We start from the raw sequence: 25015 nt of genomic DNA, 5'->3' as shown, positions 1-25015 counted from the left end.
TTTTATTTTTTTTAAAAAAAAAATGGAAGAAAACTATTTCTTTGGACTTTTATTTTACAGACTTAGTTTTTTTGCAAAAGAACTATCTTAAAAATATATATATTAAATAAGGGAACTTGTTTACCTATGTGGATAACATATATATACTCTCCAATTCTATATATATGAAGCCACTGATATAACATTTATCGAATAAATTAAAATAATGATAGTTATAGTAACAATAATAATAATAATGCCACCATCAATCTTATTATAAATCAAATAATAAAACCTTAAGTAGAGAAAGTGACAAATTTGTTATCTAGAGTAAAGTAAAAAAATTTGGTGCATAAATTAGTCTTGCTCTAAACACTTAAAAAAGAAATGATTGAAGAATTGAAACAATATATATACATTCGCTACTAGTAGTGCATGTAGGATATAGGCCCCAAAATTAAATTTTATGTGAATTAGCTCTCAAACTTAAAATCAACTCATTGAACAAAACTAATGCAATGCAACCAGTATACAAAAAAATAAATAATTAAAATAGAAGGAAGTTGGAAATATAAATACAATCTTAATTGGTTTGCAACATATAGTCAAACAATTCATTCAATACATATTTTTCTAATAAAATTAATTCCATGAGTAATTGAATGATAACACTTTTATCCTTCCTTAACGGCTGAGAAAGCTTACCCAAAGACATGAAACAACAGTACTAACTTGCTGATTTATTTTTCCTTTCACCGGAAAACCAAAGAATTAGGAATTGAAAGAAATTTAGATTTCCTTTTTGTAATCTTTCTACTGGTTTATCAGTAACCAAATGAAGTTACTAACTAAATATAAGATTGAAAAAGAAAAATAAAAATATAATGTGAAAGAAACAAGAGAAGTTTAGCCTTTAAATTGCCATTAAAGGGATGAGTTGCAGTTGTCATATCTTACTGCAAACTACTGAACCAAATGATCAAATGATGATATGATTGTGAATGTTGAATGTTACAATATTGAATTTTTAATTATTAAATTAAGGAACCAGACCTAGAGAGCAACTACAACCGAAAGAGGGCTAAACATGGATAAATTTAACCCCAGAATGAAAATTAAGATTCTTTTCAAAAAAGGTTATATATGCCTACCATGTGCCATGATTTCCAAGCACCTAAAAATCTCTGCGAACATTCATCCTTACCATAAGTGAAAATCATGAGTCTCTAATCGACTGGCTAAAATTATTGTTGGAATAGTATTCTTAAGGCACTTTCTATCATTACAAACATTAGACAGTTTCTCCATTTAAGCAACATAAACAACAAACCAGCACTACTAACCTATGATTTCAATTTGTGTGATAGAACTAAAGAAAGCCGACGAGTGATCGTTTTTCTACCTTGGCGCTAGATTTAGATTTATTTCCATTGTGACTTGAAACTGATGCCTTTGCTCATTTCTTCGTTACCTCTGTCATAACTTCAAAAATTGTTGGAAGATCGTTTTATGTTATTGAAAAAGTGTTTCCTACATCAAAAATAGCAAAATGTCAATGGAGAGATGAAATCATAGAATACCGCAACCCATGGGAAAAAAGCAAGAAACAATTTGGCCATAGTTGGCAAAACTTCATAAATCCAAATGCAAGACTTTTGTGCCTATTTTTTTGACGCCTCAATTTTAGCCATTTAAAACCCTAAAACACCACAACACCATAACAAACTTCTGTGATTTACACCAAATTTAACCAGTCAAGGTTACCAAACAAGCAAGGCTTTCAATAAAGAGAAGAAAATTGTTGTGTATTTAAAAGGACACAAAATTCGAGTGCTTCAATATGTACCAACCACCTCTGCAGCAATAAACCAACAATAATTCATATGAACACCCAAAAGGATCACCAAATTATTTAGAAATAAACTATAAGAATTAAAAGCATAAAACATAAGATTAAAAATTGAAACAATTTATATGACCAGACCTCTAATATGCATCAACCTCTGCATCAATTATAAACAAAATTTTAAGTATAAATACCAAAAATGAACACAAATTTAACTGGAAATAAACTACAATACCTTTGCACGACCCACCTCTGCAACAATAAAATAAATCAAATTAACTATAACAGTTGAAAGGATAGAAAAGAAGAACAAAAACAAAAATAAATAAAACGACCAGTCCTCTAATATGCACCAACAACCTCTGCATCAATTATCAACAAAATTTGAAGTCCAAACACAAAAAATGAACAAAAAATTAATTGGAAATAAACTACAACAAGTGAAATAATATCAGATAAGAAGAAAAGGAGACCAATTTTATCTGATTTTGGGGAGTGGCGATCCGACCAGATGAACACCTAAATAAACGCCAAGTTGATTTGATCAACCTAAAATTTCCAGTATAAACACCCAATCAAATGAATGAAGAACAAGTTCACAAGCAACTATCAAAGATTCAATTCTTTTCTCTTCTGATTATTTGCTTTCCCCACTTCCGTGTTCAGATTTTTCACCTGCCTTCCCCACTTCCACTTCCACTTTCACGACCTAAAAAATTTAGGAAGGAAAATGATAAGGGCATTTTAGACTTTTTGAAATTTAAAATAAGCATATTTTGGTAAAAAATTTTATTCGGATAATTATGAAATATTTTAGAAAATACATGAAATATATATATACATTATTCTCTCATACGCGGTTAAACTTTTGCTATTGAGTTTTTTTTTAATTGACGTGGCCCAATCTGGGCCACACATCCAAACTGGCGGGAACAGGCACTGGAGATGATTTCTCCTCGTGTGAAGATGACGAAGGTAGACATTTTATAATCTTAAAATAGGGGTATTTTTGTAATTTTAAAATATGAATTATTAATTTTTAATTTAATATTAGACCATGAGGCCAATTTTGTCAATTCACAACTTAACCAACGGATCAGTTACGAGGGCAACTTGATGAACCAAGGAAGATGTGCAGTTTCCTCTGCCTGCATGTCAAGAAAGTTACAAAAATGTGGCCCTATATATAAGAGTGGAATGATGGCTTTTGAAAACTTAGCAATTTGATTGGTCTAGATTGGCTAACAAGTTGTATTAGGATGCCAATGGTTCATATTGTATCAGATTTAGAATATTTTGAAACGAAATCGGTTCTATCAGTTATATAAAAGTTGAAATCGAATCAAATTGTGAAATTAATAGATGTGTACCAATCCAATATATATATATATATATATATATATGATAGGGAAAAATATAAACCTACCCTACCCTCGATAAGATTGATTAGATTTCATTATCAAGGATAATGAAATCAAATCTGATGTGGTTCAACAAGTAAGAATAATCTTACTATAACTGGAGAAGGTCAAAAGGATTAAATCATATCCCGACAAATCTGGTAATAAATCTCCTATGATTTCGCACAAGCGGAAGATAAAGTCAACCATCGACATCAGCAAAACGATTTTGATTCCAATCGACAGCCATAAATAGGGCATCAAGCCATTAAAGAAGGTACGACGTAAAAACTATTATTAATCCCTGCCTTTTTTTTAGACCTCCGTGACTAATTTGATCGTCGGAGAGCTCTTGGCAGGCACCACACCGGTGCCGTCGAGGTTCATCGATCTTCTCCTCTCTTCCTTGCAGGAAAACGGTATCATATCGGACTGCGCGAATTTCAGCCTCAACAATTGGGGCCGTCTGTAGGAATCACGATTCCCTTGAATCAATTAATTACTCATTAGGTATATACGTTTGCTGTCCGATATGGTTACCGAAGGAACACCGTCGCAGGGATCTGGTCAAAGGGTAGAGTCGGGTGAAAACCTGGACGTCTCAAACGACCAGGCACGGCTTGTAGCGTTGGAACTACAGGTTCAAACTCTGAGTCAGGGTATGAACCAGTTGATCCAGCAAAATGCAATGCTCTTGCAACACTTTGTTCCACCAGCTCAACAAAACTTTCCAGGACAAGATCTTTCAAGTCCAAACGGAGGTAATGAAAATCTTGAAGAGAGGGATAATCATTCCACCCAAAATGAGACTGAAGTCGAACAAAGCCAGGTGGGAACCCGACATAGAGAGGTGGTTCACCCATCTCTCCTACGGAGTTCCCGACCTCCTGAAAGTATAGCCTTCTGTCTTAAGGAAAAGATAAAGAAAGTTACCCATCTCGACTTGCAGATCAAGAATCTCAAAGGGAAAATGGAAGATGTAATGCAGGCTATGAAAGGGAAAGGTCCTGCCGCCGTAGATGACCTGGTACAAAGGACCAACTTGCCTTTCAGCCCCGCCGTAATGAAATGTCCACTACCTAGCAAGTTCAGGATGCCCTCGTTCGAAAGCTTCGATGGGACCAAAGATCCCCTCGATCACCTGGAAACTTTTCAAGCTCTTATGCATTTATATGCTGTGCCAGATGAAATCATGTGCCGAGCTTTTCCCACTACACTTAAGGGATCAGCGAGAGTTTGGTTCAACAAGTTGAAGCCAGGAACCATCAACACCTTTAAAGAATTGAGTAAGCAGTTTGTGAGCCACTTCATTGCAGGTCAGAGGCATAGGAGGCCGGCTACCTACCTGTTTACCGTGGAACAACAAAAGGAAGAGTCAATTTTGGGAATACATCACCCGATTCAACGCAAAAATGTTGCAGGTAGAAGAGGCGGACGACAAGGTAGCTTTGACCGCTTTCATAGGAGGACTCCAAACCTCCAGATTCTTGTTCTCCTTATCAAAAGAACCTCCCACCAACATGATAGAGTTGCTGGTCAGAGCGCAAAAACACATCAACGCTGAAGACACCATGAGTGCACGGAAGGAAGGAGAGGACAAGAAGAGGCCAGCCCCTCTCGCCAGGGATGAAAATAATACCAAATATAAGAAATCGTTCTTCAACCAGAGTGACAGCACATATCATGAGAATGACTCAGATGAGTATACCGACTAGAAATTGTCTCGCGGCTGGAATTAGCCTTATCAAGTCATTCACAATAAAGACTGGGAGCATCTTAGTTAATCATTTTAAATGGAGGGTAGCTCCATCACGTGTTATTTTGTTTTTAATAATGATGGTCTTTAATAAAATTCCTTTTAGTTTATACGTGCAGTATCCCCGTACTATAAGGGATAGTAAATGAGTGTCCTGTATTACAAGGACCCGGGCTGAATGAATCCCGTAATCCGTATCCCCGTACTATAAGAGAATAGTAAATGAGTGTCCTGTATTACAAGGACCCGGGCTAAATGAATCCCGTCATCCATATCCCTGGACTATAGGGGATAAGTATCTTGTATTATCAGGACCCGGGTTGAATGAATCTCGTAATCCATATCCCTGTAATATAAGAGATAATAAATGAATGTCATGTACTACAAAGACCTGGGTTGGATGAATCCCATAATTAATATTCCCTTACAATAAGGGATAGTAAATAAAAATCCTTTATTAAAGAGGTGAGCTGAGTAAAACTCGTAAAGTTCAATTCCCTTACTAAAGGGATGAGCTGAGTAAAACTTGTAAAGTTCAATTCTCTTATTAAGGAGTGAAACTCGTATAATTTATTCCCTTATAAAAGGAAGAGTACTGTTCCCTCGGGTGCACAAAAAAAAAAAAAAAAAAAACCCTGAGTTACTATTCACATGAATAGTGCCCGCGGGAATAGTACCCGCTGGTACTATTCACAGGGGTATTAAAAAAAAAAAAAAAAAAAAAAATTCCCTGAGTTACTATTTACTTGAATAGTACCCGCGGGTACTGTTCATCGGGGTTGAAAAAAAAAAAAAAAAAAAAAAAAAAAGTATTATTATTATTTATTACATTCCCAAAGTTAGACGTGCAAGCTTGGGAATGGGGGGCAATTGATAGGGAAAAATATAAACCTACCCTACTCTCGATAAGATTGATTAGATTTCATTATCCTTGATAATGAAATCTAATCAATCTTATCGAGAGTAGGGTAGGTTTATATTTTTCCCTATCAATTGCCCCCCATAATGAAATCAAATCTGACGTGGTTCAACAAGTAAGAATAATACTACCATAACTGGAGAAGGTCAAAAGGATTAAATCATATCCCGACAAATCTGGTAATAAATCTCCTATGATTTCGCACAAGCGGAAGATAAGGTCAACCATCGACATTAGCCGAACGATTTTGATTCCAATCGACAGCCATAAATAGGGCATCAAGCCATTAAAGAAGGTACGACGTAAAAACTATTATTAATCCCTGCCTTCTTTTTAGACCTCCGTGACTAATTTGATCGTCGGAGAGCTCTTGGCAGGCACCACACCAGTACCGTCAAGGTTCATCGATCTTCTCCTCTCTTTCTTGCAGGAAAACGGTATCGTATCGGACTGCGCGAATTTCAGCCTCAACAATATATATATATATATATATATATATATATATATATATATATATAAAAATAGATTATATATAATATAATAATCTATTATAATATATTCTATAATTATGTATTATAATGTATATTTGACTGGTTAAATGATTAATCTTATTATTTTCTTAGTTTTATTAAATAAAATATTTAAATATATATTTATATAGCAATTTAGTTCGATTTAGTCTTGGAGAACCACCTAACTATTCATGAACCTTTTAATGTTTTTTAACTTGAAAAAACCTAATCAAATTGCCCAGTCCAATATTGTAACCGATTTAACCATTTTTTTTTGTGCACTCATAGACAATGTAGTTGATTAAGGGTTGGTTGGCTTGGCTCTTTATTAGATAATTGATGTTCATATTATTTAATACAATTTAACAACAAATAAGAACAGATCTGTGGTAACGTATCAAAGTTGTATTTATAATATCATCTTATACTCTGCTAGAAGCACGTGATACAAGGGATAATGAGCTTTCTAGGTTTCATGGCTGCACTAAACCCCCACGTGATAATGAGATTGCCTGCTGAGAGGAAAGTATGTAGATCCAAAACAATTTAAACACACTGAGGTAGGGGTTCCCCTGTTTACACTATGCTATTTTGCAATAATTTACTATTAAGGCATTGTTTATGAGAAATAAGGAGACATTTATTTAAGTTTGTGTAACAAATTTTAATTAGTATGTATAACAAAAACAAGTAATTGTTAGAAGAGATTATTCTAAAATGATGGATAATTATAATTCAACCTACAGCATATTTATTTAATTATTACCTATAATTAAATGAAATAACCTTATGGTTATATTCGGCTACGTGGAATTGAAAATTTGAAATTAGAATTGAAATTGGTGGAATTGAAGCCAAAATTTTCTCTAATTCCACCAATTTCAATTCTACAGTTTCAATTCCATACAACTGAACACAATCCTTTATGAATTAATTGACATTTCAATTTCAAGTCTTATGAACAAAAGAATTTAACTTTTGAATGTAAAGCAAGTGTTTTAACTTTGGAACACAAGTCTTATTCAAAGCTAGGAAGCTTGTACAAGGGCAACTAGCATAGTGGTAGAACACGCCCGTAATAATTCGTTAGAAATGTTTTAATTCAAAAATGAGAAAATAATAATAATAATAATCACAATAGAAATGATTTTTCAATTTTATTCCATAGTGATTCAAAATGAGTTTTATTTTTTTTAATGAAGTTTCTTGAAACTTGTTATCATAGGTGGGAACAAATTGACAGGATCTCTTTTTTACATCCTATGTACAGTAATATTGAAACCTCTACAGTGGAAGGTGTTTGAAGCTGAAACATGGGGTTTATGTGGCCTTGTATGGACAATGGGAAGACCAGCCACGGACCTGCATAAGGACCAGTGGGGGCGGGAATTTTTTTTATTTGAATTATTACCTATATTTTTTGATAAAAATTTTAAAAATGCCTCCTCAACTTGTAAAAATATCACAATTCACATTTTTGCCCTCACTAATTTTTTGGATATAAAAGATAATCATCTCTTTTTCACTTTCTACCGCCCGCCATATTCATGATTCTCTCTCACATATTTTGATATTTTCACTTAATTTTTCAAAATACCCACTATATATATTCTTACGTTTTAGATTCAAAAGAAAGTAAAGTAAATCGACTTTCTTATTTCTTCACGTCTCACATCCATGGTAATTTAGAAACCATGGACACGGTTAAAAAATCAAAGGATCCGTGTCAGACAAGCCAAAAAAAAATTAAATTCTTATATTTATTATTTTATTTAAAAAATTTATCTTTTATTTTTTTATTTTTCAATAGCTCCCCTCAAAAAAATTCCTGGGTCCATCACTGGGGAAGACTCGCAATATATTTTCAATCATTTGCTGCACTGGCGTTTGTTGACTAATAGAAGAACTTGTCTCTGAGTGATCAATCTCGTTCATTGATAAGATGAATCTATGTGCTTGTGACACCTTAGACACTTGCTCTCTTAGCTTTTTTGTGCCCCATCTATTACAGTGGTATCAAAAACCAACTTCAGTATCACGCCAAGTGATCGCGCAATAAGAGTGTTACGGGTTTGGAAAGAAGAGAATGCTAACAGTTGATATCTCATATATATTTAATATGGGTTAAGTGTAAAAAAAAAACCCCTTCTACTATCGATATAGTGTATATCAATCCCTGTATGGTAAAAAAAACTCCCTATGCTATCAATTGGGTGCCAATAAGTCACTGAGTGGTGTAAAATGACAATAACACCCTCACTTCAGTTGAATAAATTAATGATTATAAATACAGGCAATGTAAAATGATCCTTTTATCCAAATTTGTGTAAAATGGTGTTTATTTGGCAGAAGGATAAAATAAACCTCAAAGAAGGTGGTAGTGCTTGATGTTGTTGTTGCTGTGCACAACTTGGTTATTCTTTTGAATCAGCTAGTACATTACATGTACAAATTAATGAAATGTAGAGCTCTAGCAGCTCTATCAATCTATGAGAAACTAGGAGCTGGTTGCCATTCAAGTGTGATTGGTGGGTGAGTGTAGCATTGGATCTATTACTCTTCAAGCTTTAAAAACTGCTAAAAACTTTGAGCTGCCCAAGATATATAAATATAAATAGAGAGAAAGGATTTTTTAATTTTTTAAAGTTTCAACAGTTTTTATCTCATTATACAGAAAATAGTAAGAGAGAGAGAGGAAGGGAGGGAAATTAAAGTTAAAACGAATTTTTCGGTGTGCTGTAAACCCTGAGCTGAGTTCACGTGATGTGTAAGCTGTATGTCCGTGAGTTTTATTGCAAGCAGAGTTCGAGAAATGGTAGGTACATACATGCTTAATGATTCTCTATTCAGATCCATTTGATCATCATCAACTAAAGAAGCTTCATACTAATGAACTGTGTGTCTTTGTGTTTGTTATTGCAACTAATCGTAGTGTTTCAATTCCCTCTGTGAAAAGCACAATAAGTTGTTGATTTCCATTAATTATTATCTAGCTCTAGATTTATTTTGCTTGTATTTTGTATAGTTGTATTAATCTAGCCAAATAATCAAGGTTAAGCACTGACGATGACGCTAGGTTAGCTAGCTAATTGGGCTATTGTACATGATTCAAAGGGTTGGCTGGCTTTATAGATATAAACAGAGGAAAGAAATAAATGAAACATTAGAGAGAGAGAGAGAAAGAGACGAATTGGGTTTAGGGGTGGGGGTGTAAACTTTAACAATTCGTGAAACTCATTAATCACAAATTTACATGAATCCCATATCTTAGAACTTCATGATTTTCACATATCTATAATGTATAAATAAATACTAGTTAGATATAAATACCTCGATCTGTAATTGTAAAACTCGAAGAGATTAAGGCAAATGTTGAGATCCTTTCTACAGAACGAACAACATACTAAACTGCTGATGGTTCATCATCCTACCGTCAAGTTTGGAGACTGTAAAATTTAAGGCGAGGGCCAAGAGTTTTACATTTATAAAAGTCACTACGACCTTTCATTATAAATATAGCTAGGGCGAGTAGGGATCGTCCCAAGGGATTGTGAGGGTCAAACAAGGTTGTGGAATTGCTATTAGGGCTAGGGTCGAGTGATCAAACAATTGGTTGGTTGGTTGATTAGAGAGCAACTAAATTAAACTAAGTGATAACAAAAGAATGCAATTAAGAGTAAGTAAGAGAGAGAGAGATCTTGGGGTTTAGAGATCACCACCAAGTAATGCATTTCTATACCATTGACAAGTGACTAATGAGGGCAAATGGTGTGTTGCAATTTTGGTGTGTGTGTGTGTTTGGTTGATTCAACAAGCAAGGATGACTAGTTAAGCATGTATTGTCTAAACATCATGTGAAAGGCACAATATATCTAAGCAATGAAGCATATATTGTCTAAACAACATGTGAAAGTCACAACAGATCAAAACAAGTCATTAATCCTTTCATTAAGCTCACAATCCAAATACAACACAAGGTTAGAGACATATGTTACTTGCATTTAAAAGCTTGGATCATCAAACAACAAGCATTGATTATCCTCCCATCTAACACTACACTACAACTACACTACATCTACACTACTAGCATGAAAATAAACTATGGGAGAGGCACAATCCATCAAGGAATAAGTATGAACCATCAAGAAAATTACAAGAGCATTCCATTAAGCACTATGTTTTAACAATCTCTAAATCTATAGCATCAATACACATAAACATGCATCAATAACACAAAATCTAGAGACAAGCACATGAACATCTATTCTAGCATACATAGACATATGGATAGAAGGAAATGATCAATTGAAAGCATTTAACCACATAAATCATTGAACAATCAAGATCTATATATATCAAAGTGTCAAAACATTAATTACAACACTAATCCCTCAATAATATACAAGATTAAGATATAGAAAGCATGCTTGGGGCTAACTCTAGCCCCAAGAGGATGTCTAACCACTCATGGTGATGTTGTTCCAACCCTCAAGGGCTAACTCCATGGAAGAGATTTGCTCTTTGGTTAATGAAGAACTCCAATGGTGTTTCTAGCCTCCTTCTCCTTTCTTCTACACTAAGAATAGCCTCTAAATTGTATCTACCAAATGCTAAGTCTCTTGTATCTCTCTCTCAAAAATGCATCATATTCCTTTTATAGGTAGGTCAAGTGGCACACCAAATGAGCTAGGGTCGTGCAAAGAATATTCTCTAATGATTAGATAGAGGACGGATTGAACAAGCTGGCTTTTTAACTTTTTCGCACTGGAGGAAGTTCGATCGATCAAACCTTGGACTTGGATCGATCGAACTGGTTGAGATCCATCGAACTGAGGCTGGATCGATCCAACTGGTTGAGCTTTTTGGGAAAAAACAAATCCGAGATATTTTGGGAGATATTTTTGGGAAAAGAACAAAAGTGGTTAGTGGGTGGTACAGCTGTGGATAAGATCAATCATTTGAATAAGAACAAAAGTGTTCGATCAATCAAAGGGTGGTGTTGGATTGATCGAACTTTGGACTTTTTGCTTTTGGGTCAAGGTTTAGATCTATCTTGAAGTACTGAGATCGATCAGTGTTCGATCGATCGAACCTTGAAGTTGGATCAATCGAACTTTGCTGCTTCCCACCTTTGGCTTCATTTGCTTATTTCTTTCTCCACTTTGCTCCTTTCTTTGTTTAATCCCAGAATTGCTTCAATTAAGCTCTTATTTGGCTGAGTTAGCTTGTTTTCGGGATAAGTGCCTGAAATTAAAAATAATACGAAATCAATCTAAAACGGTAAAATAAGATAGATAAAGGTACTAGAATGCTTAAGCTTAAGGGGTTTAAATACGCACTTTTCAGTACTCATCAACTACAATAGTCAAAGTGTGGAAACCGATTTCTCTCTCTTAACCTTTTGCACACATAAAACTTTAACGTGTTGTATCATTAATTGTAAATAATTGATGGAGTATATGCACTTTTATAAAGGCAGAGGGAAGACCAATTTTCCTTTTAATAACCTAATTCCACTTTTCATCAAAGTAAGGAACAAGAAAGAAAAACACTTCTCCAATAAGTAATTACCAAAAAGGTAATTTATAAGTTGACCAAATAATATAATATTAATCTGATATCTATTTTATTTAACCACCAAATAATATGTCACATGTCCACATCATGTGGGCCACAATTAAATAAATAATCTTACATTTTCCCACTTGGCACATATGATAACTTCTGTAGTGGTTTAGTAAAATAGTCATTAGTGTGAACTATAAATCAGATTGACTCATTAAGTTGGTCATCATAAATACCATGGTAAATAAATTACCAATGCGAGTCATAGCGGTTATATGTACCTAAATGACACAGTCCCTTCCATGTACCACAACACTAATAACCTATTCAACATAGTCTATAAATGAGAAATATCAATAATGATCTAACAATAATGTCTTTTCCAACACTATTCCTATTACCATTTATTAAAGCAATACATACATGTACATTAATTAATAAGAAATATCATAAACACATTTAATCAGCGCAAAATGTCAAACATATATAAGTACTGTTAAGCAATCCACAATTAAAAAATAATTATAATTGACTACATTCAAGACCCATTCTTTTAACATGTTCCATAAATGTCTTGGGTGGTAGTCCATTCGTTAATAAATTGCAATCATAAGTTATGTGCTTATATATTCAATAGACATTCGTTGTTTCTAAACATCTTCTTTAACGATAAAGTATTTCAACCTTAGAATACCTATCATTTTTCATACAAGAAGATCAACAATTGCAACATAAATTTTCAGCAATCTGAAAATGGTACCTATAACTCCAAATCTTGAAATAAATTCTAAAATAATAAATTGTAGCCTCAAAGCATGTTACAAATTAAAAATTCATAATAGACAAATTAATAAAAAATTACTTTATACTTTTTCATAATATTGTTCTTCTAGCCAAAAGAAATAAATAACCAATTAAAAAATGTCTTCTGAAGTGTGAGCATATAATCTTTTATCACATACCAACTTGTGTATATATCAAACTCCACAATATATGCATAAGGAATATTTTTCGTTTCTTTACCTTCTAGCTAACTCATTCTTTGGGATTGCATTAGGCTGAATTTATCCCCTTTTATGTATGGAACAATACTGGTTGAATAATGTTACATACCAAATCTTTCTAGAACTCTTTCAATATATGTTTTCTGAGACAATCCTAAAAAATTCACGTGATCTATCATGAAATATTTCTATTCCTATCACGTAGGATGTCTCATCCATATCTTTCATTTCAAAGTTTTTAGAGATAACTTCTAGTTTTATATAATAAACTAAGATCACTACTACTAAGTAAAATATCATCAATATATATAGAATCAGAAATATAAATTTACTCCCACTAACCTTATAGTACATACATTGATCAACAGTATTTTACTTAAGATCAAAAGAAATAATGGTATCATTGAACTTAAAATACCATTGTCAGGAAGCTTATTTAAGTTTATATATTGATATCTTAAGTTTATAGACCATATATTCTTTGCCCTCTAATGTGAAGCCTTCAGGTTATTTCATATTGACTTCCTCTTCTAAACTCCCATTTATAAAAGTTGTATTCACATCCATTTGATGTAACTCTAAATCATAATAAGTTACTAACGCCATGATATTTTAAAGAATTCTTTCTTAGATACTAGAGAGAAGGTTTCTTTATAATCTCTTCATTCATGGTACTAATCCATTTAGTAAAATCATTACTGTTAATGGCTTGTGCATATGTAATCGGATTCGTATATATCTCACTATATATCAAAATCAGATTCTTGTAGATATATCACATAGTCATCTGAAATAGCATACCTTCTTTCTCTTTGAAATCGTTTTAATGTTATTCTTTATAATTCTTTTACAATCTCATTATAGAGTTATTGATCATTCAATTATTCTTTGTTGTTATACAGTTCAACAACTGAAGGAACAATTATTTCTTTAGAAGTTATGAGTAAAGAAATTTGTACCCTAACTTCTTAAATGATCACATTCTTATTTTTTATCACTCCTACTAACTTCACCATTCTCAATGAATCTGACATTACCGGTTTCAATAATTATCATACTATGTTTAGGATAGTAAAACTTGTACCTTTTAGATTATTTAACATCCATAACATTATGGGCAACGAGGAATTACTTAACATACTCCTAACCAATTCCATAAGAGTACGATTACGCCTTACAGTTATACGCTTCTGCTGTACCATGTATAACAAAGTGTATTGAGCACAAATGCCATATGTTTTAAGGAGTTTAGCAAACGGTTAAGTATTAGCTCGTTTCATCATACTTTCTATAATATTTACCACCCCTATATGACCTTATGATTTTCAGTTTTCTATCTAGTTGTTTTTTAACCTCATTTATGTATATTTAAAGAGTACCCACTGTTTGAGATTTTTCATGTAACAAATAGATATATCCATAGCGTGAAAAATTAATTATAAAGGCAATAAAATACTTTTCTCCACCAAAAGATGAAACATCGAAGGTCTACAAATGTCTGTATGAATAATTTCAAGAAACCCTATACTTATTGTGGCTCATTTCTTTGTGTGTTTGGTTTGTTTACCTTTAATACAATCTACACACATACCAAAATTAATAAAGTTTAGATTCAGGAAAATCACATCCTTTACTAATTTTCCATTACATCATTTACTAATTTTCCTAACATTTCACTAGATATTGACCTAGTCTTTTATGCCACAAGAAAAATAAATTTTCTATTAATTGAGCTACACTTAATTCTAACATTATGATGCAAGATCAAAAGATTTTTAATAAATAAACTATCAAGTTTGAATTTACAGAAATCATCAATAATAATATCATAACTCACAAATTAGAATTTCTTGAATAAACATCATTATCAAATTTAAATGAAAAATCATTAATATAAAGTTTTGAAATAAAATCAAATTATGGGAAATTGAATAAATATAAAAAGTTTAATATAATTTAAATAAAATCCACTGTCTAACATTAAACATAATATCACAATAGTTTTAACAAAAAATTTTCCCAATTATCATAAATAAGATTTTTTTATTTGAATTTGTGATTTAGGCTATAAGAAATTCTTGCATCTATTAGAAATATAAATATTAGTATTTAAGTCAACTTATTATGTATTAAAAAAAATTTCAATAAGTAATTCGAAATATACAAAAGCCAAAAACTTACCATTCTTTTTCGAATCATTCTTTATATTTCATGTACTCTTTCTAAAAGTGTTCAATACATTAATAACACTTTTTCATTATTACATTCTTTCTTTTAGTAGATTGACCTAAATCTTTTAATTTTGGGTGTTACTCAATGCCTTTTCAAGCTAATTCCCAAAATTTATTTATAATTTCTTGAGTAATTAGATGACCATAATGATTACTAGCTGCTTAAGTTTTGTCTCTTCCTAAATTAACGTATTGTCAATTCATTCACTTCCACTTGTCTTAATTCGAAATGACCCATACTAAGTGGACAAGAAATTAAGAATAAATTTAATGAGAAATTTCTCATCCATAATCATCCATAAGGTTCTCAATTTTATAGCAACATTAGTCATCTTAAGAACATACCTATACATGGTAAGAGTACCAACAAAATTGCATAGTAGTGATATAAATTAATAATTTTCGTTTTAGATATTTATCTACAATACGAAGACATTCTTCTAGTCAAAATATTCCTTAACACTATTACTATGGGAAACAATTATTCACATAACTATAATACTTAATTTGTTCGATCTCTCCCAAACTTTATGGAGAATATTTTCTCCCTCACTGTCTTTATCAGTAATAATATTAGGTTTCTCAATTTAAAATGCTAAATCAAGATTTAACACATCTAAATTTTGAACTTAACTCACCCATTCCATTATGAGAAGTTAGTTCTATTGAGAATCAAAACATTTGTAGTATGCGCATTAAGAGATATAATAAAACAAATATAATAAGATGAAATGCTCACAACAATACTGCTTTAAGTTAACAACACGTTTATATAACTTAAAAATATAAATACAATGTATAACTATAGTACCCCTTTGGGTGGCAACTATAAAATACTAATAATGATGCTTATTTGTATTTATACGTATACCTTCATTGGTGATGCATTATTTAATTAAACAGATAAGTTACCTTTGGATATCATATATCTACCTAATTAAAAAATAAACGCAATCCCTTAATTTTCATTTAATCACTTGAAAATCAATTCCCTTTGGAGAATTATTTCTCATAATTAAATAAACTCAATATTCATGAATATCACAAAAAATAATAAGAATCATAATTCATGAAATATTGCAATTATGTTTACTACTAAAATTAATATTCATCAACCATTATGGTTAAGCCACTTTGGTAGCTACCAACCTTTACATAATATGAATATTAAATTACATAGTAACTAATTTATGATTAATTATGTCTATTACAAAAATTAATATTCATTAATCATTATGATTGGACCACTTTGGTAACTACCAGTCTTCACATAATATGAATATTAAATTAGACAGAGATTAATTCATCATTAAGTTATATTTACTACTAAAATTAATATTCATCGACCATTATGGTTAGGCCACTTTGGTAGCTTCTAACCTTCACATAATATGATTATTAAATTAGTTAGTAACTAATTAATCATTAATTTACCCATTTAATATTATACACACATACTCATATTGATCGATCCAAATTTAGGTAGGTTCGATCCAAGAAACTTAAAAATATCCTTTTACTTTATATACATAATAAAATATGTTATTTTTATTTTCGAACTTAAAGATCATAATTGAATCAATTTAAAATTGATTCTCCAATATGTATGTATATTTGGATACAAAATAATAATTTATTTATATGTCTAACAAAATTAAATTAAATTTCTAAACTCACACATTATTCCAGAAATTTAATTTTCTACAATAAAATAAATTATTCTCCATATTTATCATATATGTAATTAATGATATATGATAACAAGAATATATATAAGTTTGTACAAAAACTAGTAGTTAGCATTAAAATTCATCACCTCGATTTACGCAAAAAGCAAAACCAACTATTTCAATTCCAATTGCTATTCTAGTCATGCACGGAATAATAATAATAATAATAATAATAATAAAAAAAAACAAAAACAAAAACAAAACAAACAAACTCATACACATACTTCAACTATCAGACAATTCAATAAGGATAAGAAATCAATTTACAGGCTGAAAAATCGATCATGCAAACCAAAATAAATTGATCAACTGATCCACCATACTAATCCATTATGCAACCACGATTCCAAAACAAATTTAATTATTTAATTTAATTTAAATTTATATATATATTATTTATGCAAACTTTAGTAGAAAATAACGAGTTCCTAAACCATAAGCTCTGATACCACATGTAAACTTTAATAATTCGTGAAACCCATTAATCACAAATTTATATGAAACTTCATAATTTTCACATATCTATAATGTATAAATAAATACTAGTTAAATATAAATACCTCGATCTGTAATTGTAAAACTCGAAGAAATCAATGCAAACGTTGAGATCCTTTCTGCGAAACGAACAATATGCTAAACTGCAATAGTCAAAGCGTGGAAACCGATTTTTCTCTCTTAGCTTTTTGTACACATAAAACTTTTACGTGTTGTATCATTAATTGTATATAATTGATGGAGTATATGCACTTTTATAAAGACAGAGAGAGGACTAGTTTTCCTTTTAGTAACCTAATTCTACTTTCTATCAAAGTAAAGAATAAAAAAGGAAAACACTTCTCCAATAAGTAATTACCAAAAAGGTAATTTATAAGTTGACCAAATAATATAATATTAATCTTATATCTATTTTATTTAACCACCAAATAATATGTCATATATCCACATCATGTGGGCCACAATTAAATAAATAATCTTACGGGGGGGCTTATTATATGCACAAATGGGTGAGGGATATATATGCACAAATGGGTAGAGGCAAAATGGGAAATAAAAGGGTAAAATGGGATTTTCAGTTTTACTTTTTGTAAAAAGATGATCAGAGGGGTTTATTTGCACTTTTTTTAAATTTTGTTGACTAACATGCGCATTTTTAAAAAATAAAAACTAATTTTACACAAAGTCTATATATGAGAGATTTTTTTTACACTTAACCCTATTGAATATAGATGAGAAAGGTTTTAGAGTGATACCCTTTACAGTTTACACTATCCGGACAGTCTAACAATGAAATTAGATATTTGTAACTCTGTTTGTTTAAAATTTATTATCATGAATTATTAGAGCTTCTAAAGAAGCTCCGACAAATGAGTCCCATGTGAACACCGGCGAGTTATTCGTATTCAACTGACGGCAAGCATGGGCGGAGGCAGCATGTGCCCAGGGGGGGCAGCTGCCCCCCCTGCCCATGCTGCCCCTTTATAATTTTTTTATACATAAATTTAAAAAAATTGACATAATGCCCCCCCTAAAATTAATAAAAATCGCCCCTCTATCCCTGAATCCACTAAAATTTATTTTATTTTATGCATATAATTTGTAAATATTTATAAAAACACCCTCATAAAATTTATAAATTATCCCCATAAAATTATCTATTTTTAAAATTGTCTTTAATTCTTTATTCCTTTTCCTTCTTATACTTCAAATTTCTTTTTGTCATCTTTAAAACTTTTGCATTCTCTTTCTACAATTAAAACCTATTTTTTCCTTCAAAATTCTCTCATATTTTTTTTCTTTTTATTTCATTTTCTTCTTAAAAATTTCTCTTTTCTTGCACTCAAGCAAAATTTATGTGCAATAATATTCTTTTTCTTTTTTCTATTCTTATTCATGATTTTAATGCACTGTTGTTACACTTATATTTTCGACGCACTTGAAAAAAATTATTTTGTCAGTGTTAACATGCCCCCCTGATCCAAATTCCTGGCTCCGCCCCTGAGTCGGCAAGGTGTTTTTTAATGGTTCAGGATGTGGTTGGTGTGTGAAATGAAACACGTTGCTCCAATATATATATATATATAACAGTGTCCATGTGAGCAACTGCTAGTTATTCATATTCAATTGACGTCAAGGCGTTTTTTTTTTCTTGATTGTGGATGTGGCTCGAAATAGATAAGACTTGCTCATTCATTGTTTAAACGACAAATGATACATGTGATTTTACTATTTTACCCTTACTTTAGCAACCTCTTGTTATAAAAGCCGGTTTGTTGTATGGAAAAATTTATATCAGCAATAGAGCTGACCAAGCTTTGCAGAGACCTCTCTGCAATGGCTAGTCAAATGTCTGCTCCTTCATGGCTTATCCAGATCAGCCTCACTTGTGCTTTGCTTATTAGCTGCATTGGAGCATCTGACGGAGATCAAGAGGCATGTATATATATATATATATATATATTATGATTCATATTGCTTTTATGTTTTTAGAGCCTGATAATTATGCTATGAACAAGGCTTGTTAATTAGTCCCATCATCAACAAAATTCATAGAGAAATATTACTCTTTATAAGACCACGATGTTGGTAGTGAGACCCCTTGTATATATCAACTTATTAGTTTTATAATATTTCTTAGTTTCGAGGACGATACCAAAGATATGTATTTGAGCCCACATTGCACTAACACACACATATAATATTTATGGAGAGTAATTATTTGATATTGGTGTAGAAACATCAGTGCTTATAAAATTAGTAATAACTGATCATTTTGTGGTTGCAGGAGTACATTGTATACATGGGTGACCGCCCCAAGGGTCATCTCTCTGCGTCATTCCTTCATACGAGAATGCTACAAGAAGTTGTTGGCAGGTAATTACATTTACTTGTGCATATATGTGTGTGTGTGTGTTTATAGCACATACCATATATTAACATGTCAAAAGAACCAACTGTCAGTGGTACCAGACCCCTACTTTTCAGAAGAATGTCAGGGTTTGAGTCTTAGTAGAGACATGCTGCCTAAAACAATGTCAAAAGGTGTACAACTGTTGTTAAACATGATATTAAAAACAGAAAAATGAAGGTTGTGGTTATATATATATATATATATATATATATATATATATATTTTTTTTTTTTTCTTTTTCGTGTTCGATTTTGTATATAAAATCGTCTTTAATATCATTATTTCCCTCTTCAATAAAATAAGAAACTCTGTTGGTCCCCTTAAATCTTACAAATTTCCTTTGGCATTGAGAGTACGGATACATATTTCACCTTTTGAATGAACAAAAGTTTCCAAGATTATGTCAGAAAGAAAGATGGTGTACAAAAGTTCTCTCTTTGATAAGTAAGAAAGTGTGTCCAAGATAAAAAAAACAATCTAAATGTATTGAGAGGGAGGGGTTCCCCTGTTTACAAGAACCTCTAGATAACTACTCTATGCTATTATGCAATATTTTACTATGAAGCCATTGCTTATGAGTTTTGAGGAGAGACATTTATTTAAAATTGTGTAACAAATGTTAACATTTAGATTAATTGACATTTTATTTCCAAGGTTTCATGAACTGGTGAATTTAACTTTGACATGTAAAATTGTTTAACACATGCTGAGTATCAAAATGGAAATCTAAGGACTTGTTTGATTTGTCATTCTGAAAACAGTTCTCAAAAATTTAGAGAACAGAAAATTATTTTCAGATAAAACAACATATTTTTTAATTATTATTATTTTTTTTTACAGACAGTTCTCAAAAAGTACTGTCAACCAAACACACTTTTATCCTTGGTTTTCAATCTTCATAAAACAAAAAACTGTTCTCTGAAAAATTGACCCAAACAGGCACTTCTTATATTAAATTCAAGAAGAAAACTTAAGATGTTAAAAAGTCTGATAATATGCCTTCTATAAATTAAAAGAAAACAAATGGTATTGGCACTTAATTATTTCCCAACGTGATATCTCACAAGAAATTAATGCACATATAATCCAAGAAATTTATATTAACTAACTTATTTAATGGATGCATTCAACAGTAGGGCATCGGAATCCTTACTCTATAGCTACAAGAGGAGCTTCAACGGTTTTGTAGCAAAGCTAACAAACGAAGAGAAGGAGAAAATAGCCAGTGAGTGATTTACAATTTCCATTTAACTACTTAATCTATTCCATGATTTGTTTGTCCCCATTCTCTTTTGTTTTTTTCGTTTTTTCTTTCCATTCTCTTAACTCTGCTTTAACTTTAAAATTTTTAAAAATAAAAGTAATAATACTCAGGCATGGAAGGAATAGTGTCTGTGTTCCCTAATGACAAGATGGAACTCCACACAACAAAGTCATGGAACTTCATGGGCCTCCGCAAAGGAGTTACAAGAAGGGCCGACGTAGAAAGCAACATCATTATAGGAGTGTTTGACACTGGGATTTGGCCTGAATCTGAGAGTTTTGATGACACCGGATTTGGTCCGCCTCCAAGCAAATGGAAGGGCTCTTGCCAATCCTCAGCAAATTTCACTTGCAACAAGTACATACCAATTACATACACATAAACTACATATATTTATAGATGTATTTATTGCATGTGCTGCAACTAAAATTTTGAATACTTTGCAGTAAACTTATAGGAGCTAAATACTACTTCAGTTCCGGAGGATCATTACCTGAAAAAGAGGTTCTTTCACCAAGAGATGTAGATGGTCATGGGACACACACTGCATCTACAGCAGCGGGGAGCTTAGTGAGCGGCGCAAGCTTATTAGGGTTGGGCAAGGGTACAGCAAGGGGAGGGGTTCCCTCGGCTCGGATTGCTGTGTACAAGATATGCTGGTCTGATTATGGTTGTGCACACGCGGATATCCTTGCAGCATTTGATGATGCAATTGCTGATGGAGTTGATATTATATCACTTTCGGTTGGGGGTTCTGCGGTGGATTACTTTCAAGATTCCATTCCAATTGGAGCTTTCTATGCTATGAAGAATGGAATACCCGTATCGAATTCTGCTGGTAATTCAGGTCCTAGACCTGGTAGCGTCGCAAGTAATGCACCATGGCTCCTATCTGTGGCTGCTAGTACCGTAGACAGAAAGTTTACGACAATAGTAAAGTTGGGCAACAATATGTCTTTTGAGGTGAGCCAGTATGTCCTCTTAATTCCCTTGCAGATCTACATATATACAGTGTTCTGACTTTATTTTTTTTCATTCAGGGAGTCTCTATAAACACTTACAAGCTCAACCATCGGTACCCTCTAGTTTATGCTGGGGACGTACCGAATACTCAAGCGGATTATGATGGATCCCAATCCAGGTAAGGAAATATATATAATATCAGAAAATTAAAGATTTATTAGTGATGACATAACGTATTCGAGCTTAATCATGAGTTATATTATAGAATATTGAAGATTGGAAAATGCATAAAAATAATATGATCATGAAATGCAGGTACTGCACCTTCGAAAACTCATTGGACCCAACTTTAGTGAATGGCACAGTCATTCTATGTGATTCGATGACTAACGGAAGAGAACAACTCCGCGCGGGTGCAAAAGGTACCATAATGAACAATGACGGCTTCCAAAGTTATGGCAGAACTTTTCCTTTGCCTGCCTCCTACTTGCAGGGGAATGATGGTGTTAGTGTTCGCGAGTACATAAATTCAACTCGGTATATAGATTAATTTCAAGACAATAAATTTTTATGTTTTTTTGGACACATTATTGATCATAGCACATGCATTTAACAATTTGGATAAAACTAACTTGATGGTCTACAGTAACCCAACTGCATCTATAATGAAGAGTAAATGAACCAAAGATAAATTGGCTCCATATGTGATTACATTTTCATCAAGAGGACCAAACCCAATTACAAAGGACATTCTGAAGGTATATTAGACAAACATACAAATATATATATATATAGTTTTTGGTTTTAAATTGATATACTTTGTTTAATTTTGTGCAGCCTGACCTAACTGCTCCTGGAGTGGAAATTGTTGCTGCATGGTCGCAGGCTACCACTGTGACGGGAATGGATATAGACAAAAGAGTAGTTCCGTACAATATAATCTCCGGCACATCTATGTCTTGTCCACATGTTACCGGAGCAACTGCGTATGTGAAATCTTTTAATCCTGGATGGTTTCCTGATGCTATTAAATCTGCTCTTATAACAATTGGTAATTAATTAAATAACTCGTAATTTCTTCCAAGGGATGGTAATTAGCAAGAAATTCCAAACAAAAAAGAAAAAAACAAAACAAAAAATAAATCCATTATTTGTACCTAACATGCCCTGCTTCTTTTGTTCTTTGCAGCTACCCCAATGAGCAGTGTTACTAACCCTGATGCTGAGTTTGCATATGGGGCAGGTCATATTGATCCTGTAAAAGCTGCAAAACCTGGTTTAGTATATGATGCCGGAGAGCTTGACTATGTGAAATTTTTGTGTGGTCAAGGTTATAGCGACGAGTTATTGAAATATGTCAGTAATAGCAGTTGCTCTCAAGACAACATTGGGACTGTTTGGGATCCCAATTATCCTTCATTTTCTTTATCTTTTCAGTCTGAAAATCCCATCACCCGTGTCTTCCATAGGACCGTCACAAATGTTGGTTCACCGGTGTCCACTTACAAGGCAATTGTGACAGCCCCTGAAGGACTTGCAATCTTAGTTGAGCCAAGTGTCCTAACATTCAAGTCACAAGGTCAGAAGCAATCATTTGTGGTTACAATCACAGCAACCATGGATATGGATAAGAATATACTTTCCGGGTCATTGGTGTGGGATGATGGGGTGTATAAAGTGAGGAGCCCCATTGTGGCATATGCTCCTACTGTGGAGCATTCTTCCTCTTGAAAATTTATATATGCTTGTACCATATATGAACTGTAATGAATAAAAGAGAAGCATGATGTGTTTTGGATCACAATGAAGAAATTGCCTACTTTATTCATAGCTAGCTAGTCAGTTGCCTTCCAATTAAGTATATACAATGTTATAAAATAAGCCCCAAGTCGGAAAATAAGATTAGAATGACAACATGTAATTGACCAAACTCTCTAAGGATTTGGTATGAAGAGCCACCTTTCTTGAGTCAAACTAATATCTACCTTTCCTTTCAAACACATTATTCTCTTTCTCATCTCTTCCACCTCCCCTCTCTCCATCCCATTTTCTAATTGTATCCCAACTCTGCAAACATGGCTTATGCATCTTGCATTCACCAGTTGGTTGCCGAAACAAGGCGAACAAATCATTGGAGTTAACAATGCTCTGTTATGTTTTGAATTCCATCCGTTGTGAGTCCAAAAGCCTTGGGTGGCAGGATGAGCCAGCCGTGTAGGCACGGACCTGGTTGAGGACTAGTAGGGGCGCCCTCACTGGATTTTTTTTCTATTTGCATTGTTACCTCTATTTTTTGTTAAAATATTAAAAACTCACCCTCTCATTTGTAAAAAATTTTAAAATGCCCCTTCTCAATTTGTAAAAATACCCACCCCACTTTACATTCTTGCCCCTACTGATTGTTTGAATTCAAAAGATAATTATCTCTTTTTCACTCTCTACCAGCCTACCACATTCATGATTCCTTCTCACACATTTTGATATTTCCACTCAATTTTTAAAAATACTCACTATATCTATTCTTGCATCCACTAATATTTTTAGATTCAAAAGAAAGTAAAGTAAAATCCGCTTTCTTGTTTTTTCACTTTTTACTATCCCACAGTCATGATAATATTCTCGGAAATATGGACATAGCTAAAAGATCAAAGAATCTAAGTCGGATTAGCCACACAAAAATTAAATTCTTATATTTATTATTTTATTTAAAAATAATAATCTTTAATTTTATTTTATTTTTTAATAGCTCCCCCCCTCAAACAAATTCGTGGGTCGGTCACTGGCCTGCATGTACTTCTTGTTTGGGAAGCCCATTTCACAATATTTCCACTGGCTTCCACTCCATCACTGCTTCCAGGAACCCATTAGTCCCGGGCGAACCACCCACAAGAGTGGCTACATGCTGTTGGCTAGCTCCCAAGCCATCGCCAAGAATTCA

At 32.6% G+C, this 25015-nt stretch overlaps 1 pseudogene; it reads left to right on the top strand.

Moving 5' to 3' along the window:
• The first annotated feature begins 4195 nt into the window (after nucleotides 1-4195).
• On the top strand, nucleotides 4196-23808 carry LOC132269897 (cucumisin-like; annotated as a pseudogene).
• The last annotated feature ends 1207 nt before the right edge of the window (nucleotides 23809-25015 follow it).

The sequence above is a fragment of the Cornus florida genome, unplaced genomic scaffold (genome assembly GCF_030987335.1).
Source record: "Cornus florida cultivar Cherokee Brave unplaced genomic scaffold, ASM3098733v1 CherokeeBrave_3.0.0_Hap2_Chr08, whole genome shotgun sequence".
NCBI classification, from domain to species: domain Eukaryota; kingdom Viridiplantae; phylum Streptophyta; class Magnoliopsida; order Cornales; family Cornaceae; genus Cornus; species Cornus florida.
This window is presented reverse-complemented; position numbering and strand designations above follow the sequence as displayed.